Raw genomic sequence first — 27566 nt, 5'->3', positions numbered from 1 at the left:
GTTATAGATCTTGGGTAGGTAGCATCAAATGAGGCAGTGTGTGTTGGTGAGCAGGAGCAAGTGCTAAGTGATCATAATGAACGTGCTGGCTTGATGGTCCCATGGATGCCATTAACGACCATTGTACTTTCCCAAATGCGCCAGTATGGTGAAATTGAGGAGCTGAATCATGCTGCTATTACTATTCAGTGAGAAAAGCGAGGCAACGGCTGCTCACAATCAATGCTGCATCCGTCGTCTGTTTGATATGAGGTAGCCAGGACATTACCTGCTAAAGCTGTGCCAACCTGGATTGAGCTGACGGCAGAATGGTTTAGGCCAGTGGCAAACTTGGCTGCCACTGGAGAGGCCTTGCCAATGTTGCAGGTTGGTTAAAGGTATCCTTGCAGTAGTCAGAATACTAAAGAATAAGGGAAGTGAGCAGAAAAGTGGGATTAGACTGGTTGGGAAATTATGAGGTATGGGGAGTGAGCAGGAGAGCGGGATTAGACTGGGTGAGATATTACAGGGTATGGGGAGTGAGCAAGAATGTGGGATTAGACTGGGTGGGATATTACGGGGTATGGGGAGTGAGCAGGAATGTGGGATTAGACTGGGTAAGATATTACGGGGTATGGGGAGTGAGCAAGAATGTGGGATTAGACTGGGTAAGATATTACGGGGTATGGGGAGTGAGCAGGAATGTGGGATTAGACTGGGTGAGATATTACGGGGTATGGGGAGTGAGCAGGAATGTGGGATTAGACTGGGTGAGATATTATGGGGTCTGGGGAGTGAGCAGGAAAGTGGGATTAGACTGGGTGGGATATTACGGGGTATGGGGAGTGAGCAGGAAAGTGGGATTAGACTGGGTGGGATATTACGGGGTATGGGGAGTGAGCAGGAAAGTGGGATTAGACTGGGTGGGATATTACGGGGTATGGGGAGTGAGCAGGAATGTGGGATTAGACTGGGTGAGATATTACAGGGTATGGGGAGTGAGCAGGAGAGCGGGATTAGACTGGGTGAGATATTACGGGGTATGGGGAGTGAGCAGGAATGTGGGATTAGACTGAGTGAGATATTACGGAGTGTGGGGAGTGAGCAGGAGAGCGGGATTAGACTGGGTGAGATATTACAGGATATGGGGAGTGAGCAGGAATTGTGGGATTAGACTGGGTGAGATATTACGGGGTATGGGGAGTGAGCAGGAGAGCGGGATTAGACTGGGTGAGATATTACGGGGTATGGGGAGTGAGCAGGAATGTGGGATTAGACTGGGTGGGATATTACGGGGTATGGGGAGTGAGCAGGAGAGTGGGATTGGACCCTCATCAACACAAATCTCACCAACTTTTTTTTTGAAGGCAAATATCTCATGCCGCAGTTATATATGGCGATTATTGATTGAAACCAATACTAAAAATTAATTGTTCGGATAAAATCTACAAATACTGGAAATCAGAAATAAAAACAGAAAATTCCGGTAATCGACAGCAGATCGATCGGCGACGGAAAGGACACAGGCATTACACTCGAGGAGTTCACCTGCCTTTTCTCTTTCGGATGCTCAACGTCCCGTTGTGTGTTTCCTCATCTTCAACTTTTATTTAAAATTATTTTGCTTAGTCTCGTCCTTTGTCCTTGGGAGGAGCTGCCTCACACACAATCACATCCGCCTCAGGCATTTTCAGAAGGTGGCGGGACGTCTTTCGATGCCTGATGGAGGTGAAATTCCACTATGCAATGAATGACCCGCTAAGAAATTATGGGGCTAATATTACTGATTGTGTGGAGCGACTCCTTGTGGGAGAATGAGATGCCAAATCGCACACGTCCATCTTGGAAATGGCCAGCTGCTCGGTCAGCATCTGGCCAGATGTGCGAGGTACCAGATGAGAGCCGATGCCTTTAGGACCATGCATGAGGGAAGATCTCAAAAAAATAAAGTTGTGGGGGGGGGTGGAAAGAGGTGGAGGGGAGCATGTTCTCTTGTACTGCAGTGAAAACGTTAGGAGAAAATTGGAGGCGGTATAAACTGTGAGGGTAAATAAATGCAATTTGCAACCAAAAAAATTGCCAGAGGAAATTAAACTGGTAAAAAACCCAGAGGGGCGAAGAGGAAAACATTTTTTTTACTCAGCCAGTTGTTGCGATCTGGAATGCACGGCCTGAAAGGGTGCTGGAAGCAGATTCAATAGTAATTTTCAAAAGGGAATTGGATATATACTTGAAAAGGAAAATAAAATGACAGGGCAATGGAGAAAGAGCAGGAGAGTGACTCTAATTGGATCGCTCTTCCCGAGATCCGGCACAGGCACGAATGGCCTCCTTCTGTGCTGTGTGATTCTATGATTCTATGAAATAGAGCCAATCTGTCAATTCAGCCTTGCTGTGGTGAACTGTTTGGTGTTGAAAGGGTAAAACAACGCACCAAAAACATATCAATATTCTGTTGCAGTAATATCAGAGTTCTTAGACGGACATTAGCATGCCGAGCTAAAACACAATCCCCGCTGGTCAGATTACTGTCAAACTCATTATTAATGTGCTTGGTTATAGTCTCTAGCAGTGAAAAATGTAGTAATTAGGACAACAGAATGGGAACCTCCTCTGGGGATGGTGTGCTTATACAGATGACCATGCGTTAGCTACCGTTCGCAACCCCATGACTTCACCCACACACCACACCACCACCCCCTCCCAGCCTAACACAAACAGTCTTCCTGGTACCTCAATTGGACACAATGGTCTTATGCAATGCAAGGTGAAAAACATTGCAGATAGTAACTTACTATTTCAATTAAAGTCGCAACCAAATGGAAATATAATCTTCTGAAGACTAAGGATTACAGTGAGCAATGTTAGCTCAGGAATGGTTAGCAACAGCAACTTGCCTTTTCACAGCACCTTGAACCTACAAAACCACCCCAAGGTCATTCATTCAAGAGTGAGTTAAAACACACCAGAGGAGATAGAGAAGGTATAAGACATAAGAAATAGGAGCAGTAGTAGGCCTTACGGCCCTTCGAGTCTGCTCCGTCATTAAATAAGATCATGGCTGATCATCGACTTCAACCCCACTTTCCCGCCCGATCTCCATATCCCTTTATTCCCTTTAGACTCCAAAAAGCCTTGAATGTATTCTGATACTCAGCATCCAAAGCACTCTGGGGCAGAGAATTCCAAATATTCACAACCCTCTGAGTGAAGAAATTCCTCCTCATCTCTATCTTAAATGGCCTACCCCTTATCCTGAGGAGAGGCAGCCTAAAGCCTGACCAATGAGGGTGGGTTCCAAGGAGGGTCTTAAAGGAGAAGAGGGAGATAGTTGACAAAGGGATTTAGGGATGCAATTCCAGTGCAAGGAGCCCAAGGGCTGAAGGGACAGCTGCCAATAGTGGTATGAAGGGAGGTGGTGCGGAGGCGAGGATACAGGCTAGAGTTAGAGCAATGAAGAGTTTTGGGTGGGGCAGGAGAGGGTGTAGCACTGGGAGAGGTTATAAATTTAGAGAGGGGCAAGGTTATGATGTGAGTTAAAGACAAAGGGGGTAATTTGAATTAACGGGTTGCTGATCTTATCGCGTTAGCTTCTTGTTAGGTGGGATGGGTTAAAATTACCCCCATGGTTGAGTATTTTAAAGTTGAGGCTTTGGGGGCCAGGAACCATTGTAGGTTGGCGAGGGTGAGGGAGATGGCAAGACTTGGTGCAGGATAGGATATGGGGAGCAGAGCTTCAGATGAGTTGAATTCTGTAGGGAGAACGGCGTTGTTCTCTTTAGAGCAGAGAAGGTTAATAGAGTATTAAATATTATGAATGATTTTGATAGAGTAAATAAGGAGAAACTGTTTCCAGTGGAAGAAGGGTTGGTAACCAGAGGACACAGATTTAAGGTGATTGACAAAAGAACCAGAGGCGACATGAGGAATCATTTTTTACACTGTGAGTGGTTATGATCTGGAATGCACTGGCTGAAAGAATAGTGAAAGCAGATTCAATAATAACTATCAAAAGGGAATTGGATAAATGCTTGAAGGGGAAAATTTTCAGGGGTATGGGGAAGAGCAGGGTAGTGGGACTAATTGGATAGCTCTTTCACAGGCACGATGGGCTGAATAGTCTCCTTCTGTGCTTTATCACTCTCTAATTCTATGACTATACAGACAGTTGCATCAAGGTCCTCAATCCACTTAATGCAGCCATTATCTTATTTAGAATAAATAACTTAAATCTTCTGCTACAGTAACAGAAGAAGGGATTTGATACCAAGCATGTTATGTCATTCACAGTGATATCCCGATAGAGATACTGGAAAAATCATTAATAACGAGGCATTATACAGGTGAAACATTTCACCAACACAATCCAGGTCTTTGAAACATATTCTACTGTGATGCTCCAGTGCAGTACTGAGGGAGTGCAACGTTGTCAGAGGTACTGTTCAATATATAAGGCATCAAACCGGGGACCTGTGTATCTGTTCAGGTAGACGTTAAACATTCCATGATGCTATTGGAAGAAGAGAAGAGCATTCTCCTGGTGTCCTGGCCAGCATTCCTCCCTTAACCAGCACCATCATTCTTCTCATTGCTGTTGTGGGATCTTGCTGTATGCAAAATGACTGCTGTGTTTGCTTGATAATAGCAATCATTGCACTTCAAAGTAATACAGTGTATGTGTAGGAGCATGCATTCAAGCACAAAGCCAGTAGGCTCGATGGGATACAAACTGGACCTCGTTGAGCCTGTTTTATGGGTGTAAAACAGGTATCATAGAAACATAGAAAATAGATGCAGGAGTAGGCCATTCGGCCCTTCGAGCCTGCACCACCATTCAATATGATTATGGCTGATCATGCAACTTCCGTACCCCATTCCTGCTTTCTCTCCATACCCCTTGACCCCTTTAGCCGTAAGGGCCACATCTAACTCCCTTTTGAATATATCCAATGAACTGGCCTCAACAACTTTCTGTGGTAGAGAATTCCACAGGTTCACAATTCTCTGAGTGAAGAAGTTTCTCCTCATCTCGGTCCTAGATGGCTTACTCCTTATCCTTAGACTGTGACCCCTGGCTCTGGACTTCCCCAACATCGGGAACATTCTTCCTGCATCTAACCTGTCCAATCCCGTCAGAATTTTATATGTTTCTATAAGATCCCCTCTCATTCTTCTAAATTCCATTGAATATGCCTAGTCGATCCAGTCTTTCTTCATATGTCAGTCCTGCCATCCTGGGCATCAGTCTGGTGAACCTTCGCTGCACTCCCTCAATGGCAAGAATGTCCTTCCTCAGATTAGGAGACCAAAACTGTACATAATATTCAAGGTGTGGCCTCACCAAGGCCCTGTACAACTGTAGTAAGACCTCCCTGCTCCTATACTCAAATCCTCTTACTATGAAGGCCAACATGCCATTTGCTTTCTTCACTGCCTGCTGTACCTGTATGCCAACTTTCCATGACTGATGTACCATGACACCCAGGTCTCATTGCACCTCCCCTTTTACTAATCTGTCACCATTCAGATTATAATCTGCCTTCCTGTTTTTACCACCAAAAGTGGATAACATCACATTTATCTACATTATACCGCATCTGCCATGTATTCGCCCAATCCCCTAAATTGTCCAAGTCACCCTGCAGCCTCTTAGCATCCTCCTCACAACTCACACTGCCACCCAGCTCAGTGTCCTCGCAAACTTGGAGATATTACATTCAATTCCTTCGTCTAAATCATTAATGTACATTGTAAATAGCTGGGGTCCCACCACTGAACCTTGCGGTACACCACTTGTCACTGCCTGCCATTCTGAAAAGGACCTGTTTATTCCTACTCTTTGCTTTCAGTCTGCCAACCAGTTCTCTATCCACTTCAGTACATTACCCACAATACCATGTGCTTTAATTTTGAACACTAATTTCTTGTGTGGGACCTTGTCAAAAGCCTTTTGAAAGTCTAAATACACCACATCCACTGGTTCTCCCTTGTCCACTCTACTAGTTACATCCTCAAAAAATTCCAGAAGATTTGTCAAGCATGATTTCCCTTTCATAAATCCATGCTGACTTGGACCGATTCTGTCACTGCTTTCCAAATGCGCTGCTATTACATCTTTAATAATTGATTCCAACATTTTCCCCACCACCGATGTCAGGCTGACAAGTCTATAATTCCCTGTTTTCTCTCTCCCTCCCTTTTTTAAAAAGTGGGGTTACATTAGCTACCCTCTAGTCCATAGAAACTGATCCAGAATCTATAGAATGTTGGAAAATGACCACCAATGCATCCACTATTTCTAGGGCCATTTCCTTAAGTACTCTGGGATGCAGACTATCAGGCCCTGTGGATTTATCAGCGTTCAATCCCATCAATTTCTCTAACACAATTTGCTGGCTAATAAGGATTTCCTTCAGTTCCTCCTTCTCGCTAGACCCTCAGTCCCCTAGTATTTCCAGAAGGTTATTTGTGTCTTCCTTCGTGAAGACAGAACCGAAGTATTTGTTCAATTGGTCTGCCATTTCTTTGTTCCCCATTATAAATTCACCTGATTCTGACTGCAAGCGATCTACATTTAAAATGCGCTAGAGGAGGACAAAGGGTTTAATTAGGAGGGGGTAATAATCTTTTTCTCTTCAAATATCTATAGAAGCTTTTGCAGTCAGTGTTTATGTTCCCTGCAAGCTTACTCTCATACTCTATTTTCCCCCTCCTAATTAAACCCTTTGTTCTCCTTTGCTGAATTCTAAATTTCTCCCAGTCCTCAGGTTTGCTGCTTTTTCTGGCCAATTTATATGCCTCTTCCTTGGATTTAACATTATCCCAAATTTCCCTTGTTAGCCACAGTTGAGCCATCTTTCCTGTTTTATTTTTATGCCAGACAGGGATGTACAATTGTTGAAGTTCATCCATGTGATCTTTAAATGTTTGCCATTGCCTATCCACCATCAACCCTTTAAGTATCATTCGCCAGTCTATCCTAGCCAATTCACGTTGCATACCATCAAAGTTACCTTTCTTTAAGTTCAGGACCCTAGTCTCTGAATTAACTGTGTCACTCTCCATCTTAATAAAGAATTCTTCCATATTATGGTGGGATCAAGGACCAATTTTGGGGATCGACATTCTGTGCCCCAAGAACAGCAGAACTGGGCCTGTTCTGCTGATCCTTCCTCAGTGACCATCAAAAGAAAATGTTTTTAATTCCCAAGGAGGCAGAAGGACCAGGAGTGATCCCCATCTCCACGAGTGTGAGAGTGTGGGTCACAGTATTTTTGGGTAGCCAAAAGAAAAAAAAAGGCTTGAGGCCCTTTGGCGAGCGTCTTAAAGAGCACTGGTTGGGCCATTTACTGCCTGTCAAATGGACAGTGCATTGGAGTTACAGTGAGCGCTATCGATGGGTTAGATTTAGATCAGAGTTGGTGTTGGATTTAGGATCAGGGTTAGAGTTACGATTAGGGTTAGAGTTGGGATTAGAGTTAGGATTAGGTTTAGATTAAATTTGGTATTGTTGGTTTCGGGTTAGGATTAAATTTGGTTAGGTTTAATAGTAAATTTGGTTAGGGTTAGGGTTTGGATTAGGATTAAATTTGGTTCGGGTTCGGGTTTGATTAGATTTGTTTAGGGTTAAGGTTTGATTAGTGTTGGTCACAGTCCCACTCCACTCACCTTACCAAAAATCAGCAACTTTGTCTCACATAAAGTAATGAAAGAAAGCAAACACACATTCAATGACAGTGGTTTGATTGTGACTTGGTCACTCCTGGATCAAAAATAACCGGGCAGGAAGTTTCTGCTGGAGCCACAATCAGCAAAGGGTGCCCAGAATGCATGAGACACAGCACCGGTTTTGACAAAGTGAAATTAACGCCCAAGTTTCCGTGCAAACTCATTAGCATAAGCCCAAACGTAAAACCTCGCATGAAATCAGTGCAATCGAGGAGCGTAATCAATCGTAATCCATTTGAAACTGGAACTATGTATTCCCCAGCAACACAGAGGAGTGGGATTGCCAGGAAATGGGTCACTCTTCAACTGACTCATTTAAGGCCTCTGGCCTGGCTTTTTAATTGGCTTCAATTAGCTGCCGGTCAGTGCTGTCTTCAATGAACTAATTATTGCAGCAAAGCAGGGAACACCTGTGTGGCTTCAATTGACTGCAGGTTCCAGGTCTTGGGTATCAAGGGCAGATCAACTGACTGAATTTAAAATAAATTAAAGTGATTGCAGCAGGAGAAACAGACCTGGGTCAGGCTTCACTTGACTCCTGGTCACTGCAGCTACAAGCGATTATATTGCTGGATTCACGTGACCCGAGAGCACAATGTGATGAACATCCCTGGATGGATGCAATCGATGGAATCTCTCCATTCTGCCCTGGGGGCGTGGCCAGTTGTATGGGCGGAGTCTGCTTCGGGACAATGAACATTTAAACCAGTGTAAAAGATCCTGGATGCTCCAGCGTAAAATGGTTGTGGGCGTAACTCACGCTTAAAATTCCACAATTTTTTCACACTATTTCCTTCGATCCCATCCAGATTACACTGATCTCTGGCAGAAATCATACAGAAACTCCAAGCATCGATTTTCAGTGTGTGATGACCCACCGAGTGTGTGGTGCTTCCACTGGGCTTTGCCAGAGCAGCAGGGCAGAGGCTTGACTATAACGTCCCATGAGGTCGTTACTGTTCTCATCCAGGTCACTGATGAGCAAAGCCTCCCCATTGAGAGCGATGGACCGGCAGACTTGGGTGCTGGCTACAGATAGCACAAAAGGAAACTAAGGGATTAAAGAGTTTACCGTCAAATACCCTCCATTCTCCACCTCTCTGCTGCCTACACTGGCCTCAGCTCCAGGCTCCAAAGTGAGACTGCTGTTTTTTTAATAGCGGGTTTATAATTTACAAAGGACTCAAGACTTGACTCTGTTCAGTACTGCAGTTGAATTTCAGATATGCCAAAGAAAATCCTCAACATTTCAGCGAGTATGTGAGTGAGAAATTGAGTGAGTGTGGGTAAGTGAGTGAATGAGTGTGTGTGAATGAATGAGTGAGTGTGAGAAGATGTATGAGCGAGTGAGTGGATGAATGGGTGAGTGAGTGACTGGATGAGTATAAGTGAGTGAATGAGCAAGTGAGTGGATGAATGGGTGAGTGAGAGTGCGTGAATGAGTGAGTGAGTGACTGGATGAGTATAAGTGAGTAAGTGAGTGGATGAGTGCGAGCACGTGACTGGATGAGTATAAGTATAAGTGCCATCAAAAACGAGCTGGTCGACTGCCTCAAGGACTCCCCCTGTGGGGTTAACGAACGCCTCATGACTCTTCAACTCACCCTATCCCGGAATCAATGCGCCCCAGTCATCAGTGTGTACGCCCCAACACTCGATGCAACAGATGAGACCAAAGAGGGTTTTTACTCCAACCTCGAAAAATCCCTGTCCCGCGTCCCCGCGGGTGACAAACTGAACCTCCTTGGTGACTTCAAAGCCAGGGTCGGCAAGGACACAGCCCTCTGGGGAGGCGTGATTGGCAGAGAGGGGGTAGGGAAAGCCAACTCCAATGGTACCCTAATCCTGACAAAATGTCTAGAACCTGAACGTGATCACCAACATCTTGTTCCGCCAGAGGGACAAATACAAGGCATCGTGGCAATACCCTCGTTCCAAACACTGGCACCTGCTCGACAATGTCATCATCGAAGCCAGGGATCGCAAGGATGTGCACATCACCCGCGCCATGACAGGAGCTGACGACTGCTGGACCGCCTAATCCGATCCATCATTGACATCAACATAGCCCCAAAGCGGAGGGGGCAGCAGAAGCAGTGCCGCAAAAAAGTCAATGCTGGAGCACTTAAAGACCCAGCTAAGAGAGTCCTATACAGCCAGTGCCTCAGAGCTAGCCTGGCGTGCCTTGATGACCCCGCGATGAAGAATGCCCACAGCGCTTGGTCTGCCCTCCAGGCCTCCATAACCAGTGCCTGGAAAGAGATGCTCGGTCACTCAACCAAGAAACACCAGGACTGGTTTGATGAGAATGATCAGGAGATCCAAGAGCTAATAGATCGCAAGCGCAAGGCATTTCTGAGCTTTAAAGAACCCAACTCGGGAGCGGAAAAGCAGCATTACAGACGGCCCAAGGCTGAGGTTCAACAAAAAACACAGGACCTAAAGAACAAGTGGTGGATGGACAAAGCACAGGAGATACAGCAGCTGGCCGACAGCCATGATGTATGAGGATTCTTCACCGCAGTCAAGGCCACCTACGGTCCAAACAGCCAAGGCCCCACCCCACTGCTGTCCAAGAACAAGGAAACACTCATCAAGGACACCGAGGCAGTCAGAGCCTGCTAGAAGGAACACTTCAAAGATCTCCTCAATCGAGACTCTGCCTTTGACTCAAGTGTTCTCGACTCCATCCCGCAACATGCTACCCGCCACCACCTCTGTTGTATATCTGTAAAGCATGCACTCCCATGTTCTGCCACCAGGGAGCGCATCCCCTGAAGTCCCAAGAGATCCCAGCATCCCTTGGGGGCACTGTATATAAGCCGGCCGCTAAGGCCTGTTCCTCACTCTGGAGTGTCTTAATAAAGACTGAGGTCACTGTTACTTTAACCTCCCTATGTGCAGTCTCATCTGTGTTAGGAACACAATAACTGGCGACGAGTATACGAATCCAATGCAAAGATGCAGCAAACTGTGGGCATCCTGGAGAAGTTCTTGGAGGGTGAGGACTGGGAAGCCTAAGTCGAACGGTTAGACCAGTACTTTATAGCCAACGAGCTGGACGGAGAAGGAAGTGCTGCAAAAAGGAGAGCAGTCCTCCTCACGGTCTGCGGGGCACTGACCGACAGCCTCATGAAGAATCTTCTGGCTCCGGTGAAACCCACAGATAAGTTGTATGAGGAGCTGTGTACACTGGTTTGGGAGCATCTTAATCTGAGGGAGAGCGTGCTGATGGCGAGGTATCGGTTCTACACGTGCCAGCGATCTGAAGGCGACTTGCAGGACAATGTGCGTTCGATGGCTACCTGTAGCAAATGCTCAGAGACTTTTTTGTACTGGGCCTTGGCCACGAGACCATCCTACGAAAACTTTTGACTGCAGAGACACCGACCCTCAGTAAGGCCATTGCGATAGCACAGGCGTTTATGTCCACCAGTGATAACACCAAACAAATCTCTCAGCACACAAGTGCTAGCAATGTTCATAAATTAACTGGAACTATGTTTGCAAGCAGAAATATACAGGGCAGAACCCATGAGTCTGCAACTGCCAGCAGACCTCAGGTGACCCAGATGACTCAGAGTCTGCAACAAAGGATGAATGCAAGGCAATTCACACCTTGTTGGTGTTGTGGAGGCTTCCATTCAGCCTATTCATGCCGCTTCAAAGGGTATGTTTGCAAGAGCTGTGGAACAAGCTGCAAGTTCTGCAAAACCTGCTAACCACCACGTGGCAGAGGAAGATCGGTCCATGGTGGATCAAAGCAATTTCGAGCCTCAGAGAGAGGAGACAGATGCTGAAGTACATGGGGTGCACACATTTTCGACAAAATGTCCACCTATAATGCTAAATGTAAATTTAATGGCTTACCCGTAGCCATGAAACTGGACACTGGCACTAGCCAATCCATCATGAGTAAAAAGACGTTTGAGAAGCTGTGGTGCAACAAGCCACTCAGACCAGCCCTGAGCCCCATCCACAAAAAACTGAGAACGTACACCAAAGAGCTCATCACTGTCCTGGACAGCGGCATGGTGCACAAACTGCCACTCTGGATTGTCCCGGGCGATGGCCCCACACTGCTTGGAAGGAGCTGGCTGGGCAAAATCTGCTGGAACTGAGATGACATCCGAGCATTATCACATGTTGATGGGACCTCATGTGCCCAGGTTCTTAAAAAATTTCCTTCCCTTTTTGAGCCAGGCATTGGAAACTTTTCCAGGGTGAAGGTGCAGATCCACTTGGTCCCAGAAGCATGACCCATTCACCACAAGGTGCGAGCGGTACCTCACATGATGAGGGACAGAGTGGAAATCAAGCTGGACAGGCTGCAACGCAAGGGCATCATCTCCCGAGTGGAATTCAGAGAGTGGGCCAGCCCGATTGTTCCAGTACTCAAAAGTGATGGCACGGTCAGGATTTGCGACGATTATAAAGTAACTATTAATCGTTTCTCGCTACAGGACCAATACCCGCTACCGAAGGCAGACGAACTATTTGCGACGCTGGCAGGAGGCAAGACGTTCACCAAGCTCGACCTGACTTCGGCCTACATGGCGCAGGAGCTGGAGCAGTCTTCGAAGGGCCTCACTTGCGTCAACACGCACAAGAGACTGTTCATCTACAACAGATGCCCGTTTGGAATTCGGTCGACTGCAGCGATCTTCCAGAGAAACATGGAGAGCCTACTCAAGTCGGTACCACGCACGGTGGTTTTTCAGGACGACATATTGGTCACGAGTCGGGACACCGTCGAGCACCTACAAAACCTGGAGGAGGTCCTCCAGCAACTAGATCACGTAGGGCTGCAGCTGAAGAGGTCGAAATGCGTCTTCATGGCAACAGAAGTGGAGTTTTTGGGGAGAAAGATCGCGGCGGAGGGCATTCGGCCCACAGACGCCAAGACAGAGGCTATGAGGAATGCGCCCAGGCCACAGAATGTCACGGAGCTGCGGTCGTTCCTGGGACTCCTCAACTATTTTGATAACTTCCTACCGAGGTTAAGCACCCTCTTAATGCCCCTACATGTGTTATTGCGTAAACTGGGTATGGGGAAAAAAGCAAGTCATTGTTTTTGAGAAAGCCAGAAACATTTTATGCTCCAACAAGCTGCTTGTATTATATAACCCGTGTAAAAGACTTGTGCTAGCATATGATGCGTCGTCGTACGGAGTCGGGTGTGTATTACAACAAGCTAACATTGCGGGGAAGTTGCAACCTGTCGCCTATGCCTCCAGGAGCTTGTCTAAGGCCGAGAGGGCCTACAGCATGATTGAGAAAGAGGCATTAGCGTGTGTGTTCGGGGTAAAGAAAATGCATCAGTACCTGTTTGGCCTCAAATTTGAGCTGGAAACTGATCACAAGCCCGTCATATCCCTGTTCGCTGAAAACAAAGGGATAAATACTAATGCCTCTGCCCGCATACAAAGGTGGGCACTCGCGCTGTCAGCGTATAACTATACCACCCGCCTCAGGCCAGGCACTGAGAACTGTGCAGATGCTCTCAGTCGGCTACCATTGCCCACCATGGGGGTAGAAATGGCGCAGCCTGCAAACTTGTTGATGGTGGCGCAGCCCGCAGACTTGTTGATGGTCATGGAAGCGTTTGAAAATGATAAATCACCTGTCACGGCCCGCCAGATTAGGACTTGGACCAGCCAAGATCCTCTGCTGTCCCTAGTTAAAAACTGTGTACTGCATGGGAGCTGGGCCAGCATCCCCGTTGAAATGCAAGAGCTAATCAAGCCGTTCCAGCGGCGAAAGGACGAGCTGTCCATTCAGGCAGACTGCCTGTTGTGGGGTAACCGCGTAGTGCTACCCAAAAAGGGCAGGGAGACGTTCATCTCGGATCTCCACAGCACACACCCGGGTGTAGTAATGATGAAAGCGATAGCCAGGTCCCACGTGTAGTGGCCCGGTATCAACTCTGACTTAGAGTCCTGTGTACAGCAATGCAGCGTGTGTGCTCAGTTGAGCAATGTGCCCAGAGAGGCACCACTAAGTTTGTGGTCCTGGCCCTCCAGACCATGGTCAAGGATCCATGTCGACTATGAGGGCCCGTTTCTCGGTAAAATGTTCCTGGTGGTGGTGGATGCGTTTTCAAAATGGATTGAATGTGAAATAATGTCGGGAAGCACTACCACCGCCTCCATTGAAAGCCTGAGGGCCATGTTTGCCACCCATGGCCTGCCTGACATACTGGTCAGTGACAACGGGCCATGTTTCACCAGTGCCGAATTTAAAGAATTCATGACCCGCAATGGGATCAAACATGTCACCTCGGCCCCGTTTAAACCAGCCTCCAATGGGCAAGCAGAGCGAGCAGTACAAACAATCAAACAGAGCCTTAAACGAGTCACAGAAGGCTCACTCCAAACCCGCCTGTCCCGAGTACTGCTCAGCTACCGCACGAGACCCCACTCACTCACAGGGGTGCCCCCAGCTGAGCTATTCCTGAAAAGAACACTTAAAACCAGACTCTCGCTGGTTCACCCCAACCTGCATGATCAGGTAGAGAGCAGGCGGCAGCAACAAAATGTAAACGATGGTCGCGCCACTGTGTCACGGGAAATTGATCTGAATGACCCTGTGTATGTGCTAAACTATGGACATGGTCCCAAGTGGATTGCGGGCACGGTGATAGCGAAAGAAGGGAGTAGGGTGTTTGTAGTCAAACTAGACAATGGACAAATTTGCAGAAAGCACCTGGACCAAACGAGGCTGGGGTTCACAGACTGCCCTGAACAACCTACAGCAGACACCACCTTTTTCGAGCCCACAACACACACCCAAAGTATCAGCGGCACCATCTCAGACCAGGAAATCGAACCCATCATGCCCAACAGCCCAGCAAGGCCAGGCTCACCCAGCAGCCCTGCAGGGCCAACAATACGCCAGCCCAGCGAGGACACAGACAACACACCAGAACAGATATTTGTACCGAGGCGGTCCACCAGGGAAAGAAAGGCTCCCGACCGCCTCACCTTGTAAATAGTTTTCACTTTGACTTTTGGGGGGGAGTGATGTTGTATATCTGTAAAGCATGCACTACCATGTTCCGCCACCAGAGAGCGCATCCCCTGAAGTCCCAAGGAATCCCAGCATCCCTTGGGAGCACTGTATATAAGCCGGCCCCTAAGGCCTGTTCCTCACTCTGGAGTGTCTTAATAAAGACTGAGGTCACTGTTACTTTAACCTCCCTGTGTGCAGTCTCATCAGTGTTAGGAACACAATAACCTCAGTCAAACCCCAACACTGCACGAGGTAGAAAAAGCCATAAGACAGCTTAAGAAAAACAAGGCTACGGGAGCAGATGGAACACCTGCTGAGGCACTGAAGTATGGCAGAGAGACACTATTGGCGTGAATACATGACCTCATTTTTCTCATCTGGATGAGGAGAGCATGCTGGGAGATCTCAGAGATACAGTGACCGTGACCATCTTAAAAAAAGGGCATAAGTCCGACTGCGGCAACTTCAGAGGAATCTCCCTGCTATCAGCCACTGGGAAAGTCGTCGCTAGAATCCTCATCAACCGTCTTCTCCCTGTGGCCGAGGAGCTCCTCCCGGAGTCACAGTGCAGATTTTGTCCCCTACGGGGCACAATGGACATGATTTTTGCAGCACAACAGCTGCAGGAAAAATGCAGGGAACAGCGCCAGTCCTTATACAAGGCCTTCTTTGACCTTACAAAGGCCATTAACACTGTCAACCGCGAGGGGCTATGGAGCGTCAACCGCGAGGGGCTATGGAGCGTCCTCCTCCGTTTTGGATGCCCCAAAAAGTTTGTCAACATTCTCCGCCTGCTCCACGACGATATGCAGGCTGTGATCCTTAACAACGGAACCATTACATAGAAACATAGAAAATAGGTGCAGGAGTAGGCCATTTGGCCCTTCGAGCCTGCACCACCATTCAATATGATCATGGCTGATCATGCACTTCAGTACCCCATTCCTGCTTTCTCTCCATATCCCTTGATGCCTTTAGCCATAAGGGCCACATCTAACTCCCTTTTGAATATATCCAACGACTGGCCTCAACAACTTTCTGTGGTAGAAAATTCCACATGCTCACAACTCTATGAGTGATGAAGTTTCGCCTCATCTCGGTCCTAAATGACTTACCCCTTATCCTTAGACTGTGACCCCTGGTTCCACAACATCGGGAACATTTTTCCTGCATCTAACCTGTCCAATCCCGTCAGAATTTTATATGTTTGTTTGAGATCCCCTCTCATTCTTCTAAATTCCATTGAATATAAGCCTAGTCGATCCAGTCTTTGTAAGTCCTGTCATCCCGGGAATCAGTCTGGTGAACCTTCGCTGCACTCCTTCAATGGCAAGAATGTCCTTCCTCAGATTAGGAGACCGAAACTGAACATAATATTGAAGGCGTGGCCTCACCAAGGCCCTGTACAACCGCAGTAAGACCTCCCTGCTCCTACATTCAAATCCTCTCGCTGTGAAGGCCAAAATGTCATTTGTCTTCTTCACCGCCTGCTGTACCTGCATGCCAACTTTCAATGACTGATGTACCATGACACCCAGGTCTCGTTGCACCTCCCCTTTTCCTAATCTGTCACCATTCAGATTATAATCTGCTTTCCTGTTTTTACCACCAAAGTGGATAACCTCACATTTATCTACATTATACCGCATCTGCCATGTATTTACCCACTCACCTAACCTGTCCAAATCACCCTGCAGCCTCTTAGCATCCTCCTCACAGCTCACACTGCCACCCAGCTCAGTGTCATCTGCAAACTTGGAGATATTACATTCAATTCCTTCATCTAAATCATTAATGTATATTGTAAATAGCTGGGGTCCCAGTGCTGAACCTTGCGGTACCCCACTAGTCATTGCCTGCCATTCTGAAAAGGACCCGTTTATTCCTACTCTTTGCTTCCTGTCTGCCAACCAGTTCTCTATCCACGTCAGTACATTACCTCCAATACCATGTGCTTTAATTTTGCCACTAATCTCTTGTGTGGGACCTTGTCAAAAGCCTTTTGAAAGTCTAAATACACCACATCTTGTCCACTCTACTGGTTACATCCTCAAAAAATTGTAGAAGATTTGTCAAGCATGATTTCCCTTTTATAAATCCATGCTAACTTGGACTGATCCTGTCACTTCTTTCCAAATGCGCTGCTATTACATCTTTAATAATTGATTCCAACATTTTCCCCACCACCGATGTCAGGCTAACCGGTCTATATTTCCCTGTTTTCTCTCTCCCTCCTTTTTTAAAAAGTGGGGTTACATTAGCTACCCTCCAGTCCATAGGAACTGATCCAGGGCCTATAGAATGTTGGAAAATGACCACCAATGCATCCACTATTTCTAGGGCAACTTACTTAAATACTCTGGGATGCAGACTATCAGGCCCTGTGGATTTATCGGCCTTCAATCCCATCAATTTCCCTAACACAATTTGCTGACTAATAAGGATTTCCTTTAGTTCCTCCTTCTCGCTAGATCCTCAGTCCCCTAGTATTTCCGGAAGGTTATTTGTGTCTTCCTTAGTGAAGACAGAACCAAAGTATTTGTTCAATTGGTCTGCCATTTCTTTGTTCCCCATTATAAATTCACCCGAATCCGACTGCAAGGGACCAACATTTGTCTTCACTAATCTTTTTCTCTTCACGTATCTTTAGAAGCTTTTGCAGTCCGTTTTTATGTTGCCTGCAAGCTTACTCTCATATTCTATTTTCCCCCTCCTAATTAAACCCTTTGTCCTCCTCTGCTGAATTCTAAATTTCTCCCAGTCCTCAGGTTTGCTGGTTTTTTTTTGGAAACTTTATATGCCTCTTCCTTGGATTTAACACTATCCCTAATTTCCCTTATAAGCCATGGTTGAGCCACCTTCCCCGTTTTATTTTTACTCCAGACAGGGATGTACAATTGTTGAAGTTCATCCATGTGATCTTTAAATGTCTGTCATTGCCTATCCACCGTTAACCCTTTATCATTCGCCAGTCTATCCTAGTCAATTCACGTCTCATACCATCGAAGTTACCTTTCTTTAAGTTCAGGACTCGAGTCTCTGAATTAACTGTGTCACTCTCCATCTTAATGAAGAATTCTACCATATTATGGTCACTCTTCCCCAAGGGTCCTCGCACAACAAGATTGCTAATTAATCCTCTCTCATTACACAACACCCAGTCTAGAATGGCCAGCTCTCTAGTTGGTTCCTTGACATATTGGTCTAGAAAACCATCCCTTATACAATCCAGGAAATCCTCCTCCACGTATTGCTACCAGTTTGTTTAGCCCAATCTATATGTAGATTAAAGTCACCCATGATAACTGGTGTACCTTTATTGCATGCATCCCTAATTTCCTGTTTGATCGCATCCCCAACCTCACCATGACTGTTTGTTGGTCTGTACACAACTCCCACTAGCGTTTTCTGCCCTTTGGTGTTCTGCAGCTCTACCCATACAGATTCCACCTCATCCACGCCAATGTCCTTCCTTACTATTGCGTTAACCTCCTTTTTAACCAGCAACGCTACCCCACCTCCTTTTCCTTTCAGTCTATCTTTCCTGAATATTGAATACCCTTAGATGTTGAGTTCCCAGCCTTGGTCACCCTGGAGCCATAATTCCAATTACATCATATCCATTTACAGCTATCTGTGCAGTTAATTCATCCACCTTATTACGAATGCTCCTCGCATTGAGACACAGAGTCTTTCGGCTTGTTTTTTTAACACTCTTTGTCCTTTTTGAATAATGTTGTAATGTGGCCCTTTTAGATTTCTGCCTTTGATTTTTCTGCCCTCCACTTCTACTTTTCCCCTTTATAGCTTTTGCTTCTTACCCCATTTCACTTCCCTCTGTCTCCCTGCATAGATTCTCATCTCCCTGCCCTATTAGTTTAAATCCTCCCCAACAGCACTAGCAAACACTCCCCCGAGGCCATCGGTTCCAGTCCTGCCCAGGTGCAGACCGTCCAGTTTGTACTGGTCCCACCTCCTCCAGAACCGGTTCCAATGTCCCAGAAATTTGAATCCCTCCCTCTTGCACCATTCTTCAAGCCACGTATTCATCCTAACTATCCTGCTTTTTCTACTCTGACTAGCACGTGGCACTGGTAGCAATCCTGAGATTACTGTCTTTGAGGTCCTATTTTTTAATTTAAATCCTAGCTCCCTAAATTCAGCTTGTAGGACCTCATTCCGCTTTTTACCTATATCATTGGTACTTATATGCACCACGATAACTGGCTGTTCACCCTCCCCCTCCAGAATGCCCTGCAGCCGCTCCGAGATATCCTTGACCCATGCACCAGGGAGGCAACATACCATCCTGGAGTCTCGTTTGTGGCCGCAGAAATGCCTATTTATTCCCGTTACAATATAATCCCCTACCACTATAGCTCTCCCACTCTTTTTCCTGTCCTCCTGCACAGCAGAGCCAGCCACGGTGCCATGAACTTGGTTGCTGCTGCCCTCCCCTGATGAGCCAACTCCCTCAACAGTACCCAAGGTGGTACAGACCCAATTTACATCCGGACCAGGGTCAAATAGGGCTGCATCATCACCCCAACCCTCTTCTCAATCTTCCTCGCTGCAATGCTCCACCTCACAGTCAACAAGCTCCCCGCTGGAGTGGAGCTAAACTACAGAACCAGTGGGAACCTGTTCAACCTTCGCCGTCTACAGGCCAGGTCCAAAACCACCCCAACCTGTGTCGTCGAGCTACAGTATGCAGACGATGACTGCGTCTGCGCACATACAGAGGCTGAACTCCAGGACATAGTCGACGTATTTACTGAGGTGTACGAAAGCATAGGCCTTATGCTAAACATCCGTAAGACAAAGGTCCTCCACCAGCCTGTCCTCACCACACAGCACTGACCCCCAGTCATCAAGATTCACGGTGCGGCCCTGGACAACGTGGACCATTTCCCATACCTTGGGAGCCTCTTATCAATAAGAGCAGACATTGACAACGAGATTCAACACTGCCTCCAGTGCACCAGTGCAGCCTTCGGCTGCCTGAGGAAAGAGTGTTTGAAGACCAGGCCCTCAAAACTGCCACCAAGCTCATGGTATAGAGGGTTGTAGTAATACCCGCCCTCCTGTATGGCTCAGACACATGGACCATGTACAGTAGACACCTCAAGTCGCTGGAGAAATACCACCAATGATATCTCTGCAACATCCTACAAATCCCCTGGGAGAACACAGATGCACCAACATTAGCGTCCTCGACCAGTCCAACATCCCCAGCATTGAAGCACTGACCACACTTGATCAGCTCCGCTGGGCAGGCCACATTGTCTGCATGCCAGACACGAGATTCCCAAAGCAAGCGCTGTACTCGGAACTCCTTCACAGCAAACAAGCCAAAGGTGGGCAGAGGAAACGTTACAAGGACACCCTCAAAGCCTCCCTGATAAAGTGCAACAGCCCCACTAACACCTGGAAGTCCCTGGCCAAGGACCACCCTAAGTGAAGGAAATTCATCCGGGAGGGCACTGAGCACCTCGAGTCTCATTGCAGAGAGCTTGCAGAAATCAAGCGCAGGCAGCGGAAAGAGCGTGCGGCAAACCTGTCCCATCACCCTTTCCCTCAACTACTATCTGTCCTACCTGTGACAGGGACTGTGGTTCTTGTATTGAACTGTTCAGCCACCTAAGGACTCATTTTAAGAGTGGAAGCAAGTCTTCCTCGATTCCGAGGGGCTACCAATGATGATGATGATGATGATGAGTATAAGTGAGTGAGTGAGTGACTGATGAGTGCAAGTGAGTGACTAGATGAGTATGAGTGAGTAAGTGAGTGACTGGATGAGTATGAGTGCGTGAGTGAGAGTGAATGAGTGAGTGAATGGATGAGTGTAAGTGAGTGAGTCAGTGGATGAGTGAGTGTGAGTGAGTGTGTGAGTGGATGAGTGAGTGTGAGTGAGTGAGTGTGAGTGAGTGTGAGTGGGTAACTGGATGAGTATGAGTGCATGAGTGATAGTGAGTTGATGAGTGAGTGAGCGAATGGATGAATGTAAGTGAGTGAGTGGATGAGTGAGTGAGTGGATGAGTGTGAGTGGGTAAGTGTGAGTGAGTGGGTGAGTGTGAGTGAGTGAGTGAGTGTGAGTGAGTGGGTGAGTGTGAGTGAGTGGGTGTGTGAGTGAGTATGTGAGTGAGTGGGAGAGTGGGCGTGTGTGAGTGAGTGAGAAAGTGAGTGAGTGAGAGTGTGGGTGAGTGGGTGAGTGAGTGGGTGTGTGAGTGAGTGGATGAGTGAGTGAGTGGGTGTGTGATTGGGTGAGTAAGTGGTGAAGTTATGGCATTTTGAAGTTTGAGGCAAGACAATGAAGGCTCGAGCTTGTAGTGTATGTGTGTGGGCGGCTGAGCGGAGAGGGGACGAGAGTTGGGCAGGGGAGAGATAACAGGAAATAAATAGTAATATAAGCTAGCAACAAGACTGAGTGACAGGGTTATGTGCCTTTTAAGTCAAGAGAAAGGCAGTTGGCAAATGCCTGCAGTCACAATAAGGCTTTGTGGAATTATTATTCGGAAAAGATTTTAAGGATGGTATTTCTTGGCCAGTTTTTGAAGTTCAGTTTATGACTATATGTCATGGCGGCAAATTGAACTTTAATTTCTGAAGCTAATAAATGGTAAAGGAAAAACTGTACGGGATAATAGACTAACAACAATGCTGTTAATGTTTTTCATTTCTGTAACTAAAAGCTGGTAACGGAATGATTGTCATGGTACAAAGGAATGAATATGATCTTTAATTGTGTTTAATGTTGAATAAATTCAATAAAGCATTTTTTAAGCATTCAACCTGGTCTGATCTGGAGAAACGAAGCAGAGTAAGCCTGATTAGTCCCTGGGAATACTGAGTGCTGTTGGCTATTGTTGCCAGCAGAGGCTGCTCACGGCTCTGCGCATTCACACTGCTGGTAATCAATACCAACTTATTTACTGCTCATTCCTGCACACTCACTCTCTGTTTCTCTCTCTTTCTGTTTCTCTCTCTGTGTCTCGGTCTCTCTCTCTCTCTCTCTCTCTCTCTGTCCCTCTCCGCCCTCTCGCTCTCTCCCCCCCCACTCGTTTCTCTCTCTCTGTCTCTCTCTCTCTCTTTGTCCCTCTCCTCTCTCACACTCTCCCCCTCTCTCTGTCTCTCTCCCCCTCCCGCTCTCATCCCCCTCTCGCTCTCTCACCCCTCCCTCTCTTTTCCCCCTCTCTCCCCCTTGCCCTCTCTCTCCCCCTCTCTTCTCTCTCTCTCTCTCTCTCCCTCTCCCTCTCTCCCCCCTCTCTCACCCTCTCTCTCCCCCTCTCTCTGTCTCTCTCCCGCTCCCGCTCTCTTCCCCCTCTCTGTCTCTCCCCCCTCTCTCCTTCTCCCCTCTCTCTCTCCCTCTCCTTCTCTAGCCCCTCTCTCTCTCCCTCTCTGCCCCCTCTCCCCTCTCAATCTCTGTCTCCCTTTCCTCTGCCCATTTCTTTGCTGCACAGTCTCCTGCTGCCAGACAAAGGGACGATGGTCGAGATACAGTAAAAAAAAAACAAAGAAAATAAGCTCAGGAAAAGCAGGCAGCCTTAAATTAAAGAGATCCAAAGCAGGCTATCACCCACTGACATGATTCTGGAGTATCCCCAATCCATCTGATCTCAGACGCTAAGCAGAGTCAGGCCTGGTTAATACTTGCTTGGGTGACCAATTGAGAATACCAGGTGCGGTACATTGTTCTGCACATTGACACTGCCTCATTTGGATATCTTTTCGCTGCTCTCTCACGCGCGCTCGCTCCCTCTGTCTCTCTCTCTCACACTCGCTCTCGCACTCTCTCTGTCCGTCCCTCACTCTCTCGCTCTTTCTATCTCTTTCGTTCTCTCTTTAATCTTTGTCGCTCTCTCTCTCTTGCTTTCTCTCTCGCTCTCATTCTCTCTCACTTTCTCTATCGCTCTTTCATTGTTGCTCTCTCATTGTCGCTCGCTCCGTCTCTATCTCTCTAACACCCTCTCTCACGCAGTCTCTCACTCACTCTCTCTCATTCTCTCCAAGTCTCGCTCTCTCGCTCTCTCTCTTGCATTCTCTCTCTTTCTCGCACGCTCTCTTCCTCTCTCTCTTACACTCGCATTCCTCAGCTCATTTGTTTGCATGTTCTCCTGCACTGGCCAAATTGGGGCCTAGGCTCCTTTTTACCCTTGAGGAAAGGCTGGCTTCTTTTTCAACAATGAGTTTTAGGTCAGAATCTAACAGATCTGTGAGCCACATTCTGGTGAAAAAAATTCAACTCCACACAAGAGTGGTGTTTACACTGCGGGGACCCTGTGCAAGTATTCAGTTTTGGGCCCTTCCATTTTACTAGACAACAATACTAAATATTGTCAGGTGCCACTAAATCTGGTGTCAAATCCACAACAAGTGTTGAGAAATGGATATTCTAATCTTTTCTGAGGATAATATTTATTTGTATTACTACATTTATAAGATGTATATGTGCATTGTTTTTTTTTTGATCTTCATACCTCTTTTCTCATTTCCTATTTAAGATTGGTTGTATTATTAGACTGAAACATAGCCTTCTATTTTTGATTATAGACCTATGTTGAATTTTTATCCAATTAAAGCAGCAATTATTTTTATTTCAGAAATTCAGTCGCCCTCTATCAGGTATTTCCTCGCTTGTGGTACATAACCAAGAACCTCAGAGGAGAAAGGCTGCAAGGCACATCCTAGATCTTTGCCAGTGATACTCTGAAGCCAAGTACTCCCCTCCCCCAATCGGCAAAATTCCCTCTTTGCAGGGAAAGGCTTCTTATAAGCACAAAATAATGTAAAGATTCTCAGGAATGGGTTCTCTATAGGTGTCAGCTGTGGCTCCTATATGGCTCATAGACATGGACCATACACAGCAGACATTTCAAAGCCCTGGAGGAATACCACTAACCCTGCCTCCGCAAGATCCTGCAAATCCCCTGGGAGGATAGACACACCAACGTCAGTGTTTTCGCTCAGGCCAACATCCCCAGCATCGAAGTACTGACCACACTCGACCAGCTCCGTTGAGCGGGCCACATCATCCGCATGCCCGACACGAGACTCCCTAAGCAAGCGTTCTACTCGGAACTCCTACATGGCAAGCGAGCCCCAGGTGGGCAGAGAAAATGTTTCAAGGACACTCTCAAATCCTCCTTGATAAAGTGCAACATCTCCACCGACACCTGGGAATCTCTGGCCAAAGACCGCCCAAAATGGAGGAAGAGCATCCGGGAGGGCGCTGAGCACCACGAGTCTCATCGGCGAGAACATGCAGAAATCAAGCGCAGACAGCGGAAGGAGCGTGCGGCAAACCAGACTCCCCACCCACCCTTTCCTCCGACCACTGTCTGCCCCACCTGTGACAGAGGTTGTAATTCCCGTATTGGACTGCACAGCCACCTGAGAACTCACTTTTAGGGTGGAAGCAAGACTTCCTCGATTTCAAGGGACTGCCTATGTTGATGATGAGCAGGTAGCAAACTCGCCTCTGAGTCAGAAGGTTGTGGGTTCAAGTCCCACTCTAGGAACTTGACACAATAATCCAGGCTAACACTGCAGTGCAGTGCTGAGGGAGTGCTGCACTGTCGGAATTGCTTTCTTTCAGATGAGATGTTAAACCGAGGCCCTATCTGTCCTCTCAGGTGGATGTAAAAGATCCCATGCCACTATTTTGAAGAAGAGCAGGGGAGTTAGCCCCAGTGTCCTGGCCAATGTTTATCCCTCAATCGACATAACAAAAAAAAACTGGTTATCTGGTCATTATCACATTGCTGTTTGTGGGAGCTTGCTGTGCGCAAATTGGATGCCGCGTTTCCCACATTCCAACAGTGACTTCATTGTACTTCATTGGCTGTAAAGTGCTTTGAGACGACTAGTTGTCGTGAAAGGTGCTATATAAATCCAAGTCTTTCTTTTTCCTCAGGAATAGGAAGAGTCCATTAGACTGGTCTCTTTTTGATTGATCTCAACCCCATCTACTTGCCTTCTCAACCATATCCCTCAATCCCTTCTCTACGAAGAAACACATCAAGATGGTTATTTAACTCTTTTGTCATCTTCAATGATCTACCCTGGTAATTTATTCAACTACTTGATTATCCCATAGATGCAAAATTTGTTCCTGATTCCACATGGGGGAGACCAAAACTAGTGGTCATGAATATAATATACAGGCAACTCTCAATTATCCGCACACGGATGTAACGGGAAACCGTTGTAACGGCATTTAAAATTCCGTGTCTGTGCGCGCTGCTGCAGCCGCTGACGTCGGAGTCCTTTCGGCCGGGGAAGGCAGTGCGCACCCAAACCCCGGAGCTAAACAATCTCCTCCTCGAGGCCGCCTCCATGCATGCTGGTAATGTCCACACTTAACTGCCTTGTTACTGTTTGGAGCTGATTGCACAGTACTTATTCATTGAAGTTTTAACTTTATAATGTCAACTCGCTCTAACGGAGAAATCGTTTACCCGGCATAGCCCAATCCTCGAGGGACCCGGATAATCGAGAGTTGCCTGTAGTAACTAATAAATCCAATACGAAATTCAAGGGAAACCTCTTTACCCAGAGAGTGGTTAGCATATAGAACTCACTTCCGCATGGTGTGGTTGAGGTGAATAGCATAGATGCATTTAAGGGGATGCTAGATAAACATATGAGGGAGAAAGGAATAGAAGGATATGTTATGGGGTGAGATAAAGTAAGGTGGGAGGAGGCTCGTGTGGTGCATAAACACCGGCATGGACCAGTTGAGTCAAATGGCCTGTTTTTGTGCTGTAAAATCTATGTAATTCTATGATTTCTGATCTCATTAACTTCCTACATTTTAATTGGTTCTCCCTGCTATTTGAACACATTGTCAATCCTTTTCAAAAATCCAGAGTAGTTTAGACAGCCATATATAGAAACCGCCATATATGAAGGTGAGCATGGATGGAGGTTGTCACACAAAGCTTACCTAAATATAAAGTACTTTGCCCACAGAAGGATTGTGAGATATTTGAGAGGTGACAGAGCGCATTGTAATTTTGATCCCTCTGTGCTGTTTTCAACCTTGTTTACTGGCCCCTCTAATGGTCATTTGCAGCAGGTTACAGGATCAAGTAGATCACAATCCAAGCAAATGCCTGCCATCTTGGCATCAGGGGAGGCCTCTTCTCTGGGCATCTTCATATATGACAGCCTTTAAATATGGCCATCTTCATTAATGGCCATATATGGCAGCCTTTATATATTGGCTCCTTATATGGGAGCCTCCATATATGACCACCTTATATGTTTCAGCCTGTATATATGGCAGGCTATGTTTATCCACACATTCTCATTTTAGGCCCTGGTCCCCTTACTCAAACCCAGATACCCGCTCAGGCTCCGTGGGTACGTGGCCTCATGCTATTCCCCTACATGATCCTTACTGTGCAGCCTCCCTCCTCTGGCCATTTGTGCCCTACCCATCAGTTGGACAGAGGGCACTTTGTGCTGGGTCCCATGCCATCTACTTTGATAGTATAGCTTGCTTTGTGTCTTCTGTTATCCCTTCACTTCTCACATAAATTGCACTCTCCACAACAGGATTGAATGCTAGTTATGAGGCAGATTAGCTAGTTCAGCAGCAATCTTTAGCACCTTTCCAATTGGTCACCCAGTTGCGCTTCTCTAGAGCACACCCTAGCGCATCTGAACAACCAGAAAATGCCGAGAATAAAGTTAATAAAGCATGTTAAAGAAAATAACTGTTTTAACTCACATTGAACACATCACCTGTACACTGAGAATAATTTCACCCTCAATGCACAGCTCATGCAGCCCAATTCAGTTTAAAACAAACCGTTCAGGATTGTTTATGGGACAAAATTGTGTAATGCAAAATGAATAGCTTATGTAAAGTTCCTTTATCTGTGACTTTAAATGTAGACACACTTAATCAACCACACTGATCCCTGGAAGGGTGGTGCTTACAATACCCACACAGATACTTTTAAAGACAGACTTTCAAACAAAAGAAATGCAATAACTTCTTAAACATTCAAGATCAGGAAACCTACTGCAATGATTTAACTTGAAGCTGTGTTCCAGAACACAGAAATTCACCAAAGCGTGGACGAAATTACTGATGATAAGGTCCATTTTAAATAGTGGCTGTAGTTTGAACTCTTGACTTCCCATTCATTTTCTCCCTCAGTCTGTCAGTTTATAACCACATCAACTCATCAATGTTTCTTGTTTATAGCCTCAGTGGGGTTCTGAGCTGTGGGCCTCAGTTTCTTCTCCTCTGTCTCGCAATACTAAAATAATTAGTTGCAGAAACAATTTCTGCTTCTTTGAATGAAAACAAAAATTAAAGGCTGCATGCATGTGAAAATATTCTAATCTCGATTTATCTGATACTTGGATGGTGATATCAAAAATGGAACCCCTCTCTCTCAGTGCAATGAGACAGTTTTACTAAAGTCAATCCCCCCCACTAAACAGAAATAAAATTTAACATCAAAAATGTTTGACCGAAACATGATGCTTAATGGAAAGTGTAATGACAAAGATGGCAGTTATTAACATTAGTAATGATTGCAGAATACATTAGGACAGTTTAGCCTTCCAGGCGTTTTAGAGTCTGATGGAAATTTTTCAGAACTCTATCCCATTTGAGACAGCCTGGGGATTATTCTAAATTGGAGGTAAGTTACTGGAAGATACTGGCAACCTTTAGAGGTCAGCGTTTTGAGTTTAAAGATTGTTTCATGTGTCACTCACTTTAATCACTTGGCATACTTTCTGCTTAGTTCTTTCACTCTTTCTCCCCTCCTCTTCTGAAGGTGCAGGTTGAAAAAAATCCTTCCTGGATTCACTCCTAGATAGCCGAG

Source organism: Pristiophorus japonicus, chromosome 14 (genome assembly GCF_044704955.1).
Source record: "Pristiophorus japonicus isolate sPriJap1 chromosome 14, sPriJap1.hap1, whole genome shotgun sequence".
Taxonomy (NCBI): Eukaryota; Metazoa; Chordata; class Chondrichthyes; family Pristiophoridae; genus Pristiophorus; species Pristiophorus japonicus.
Note: the sequence above shows the minus strand (reverse complement) of the source record.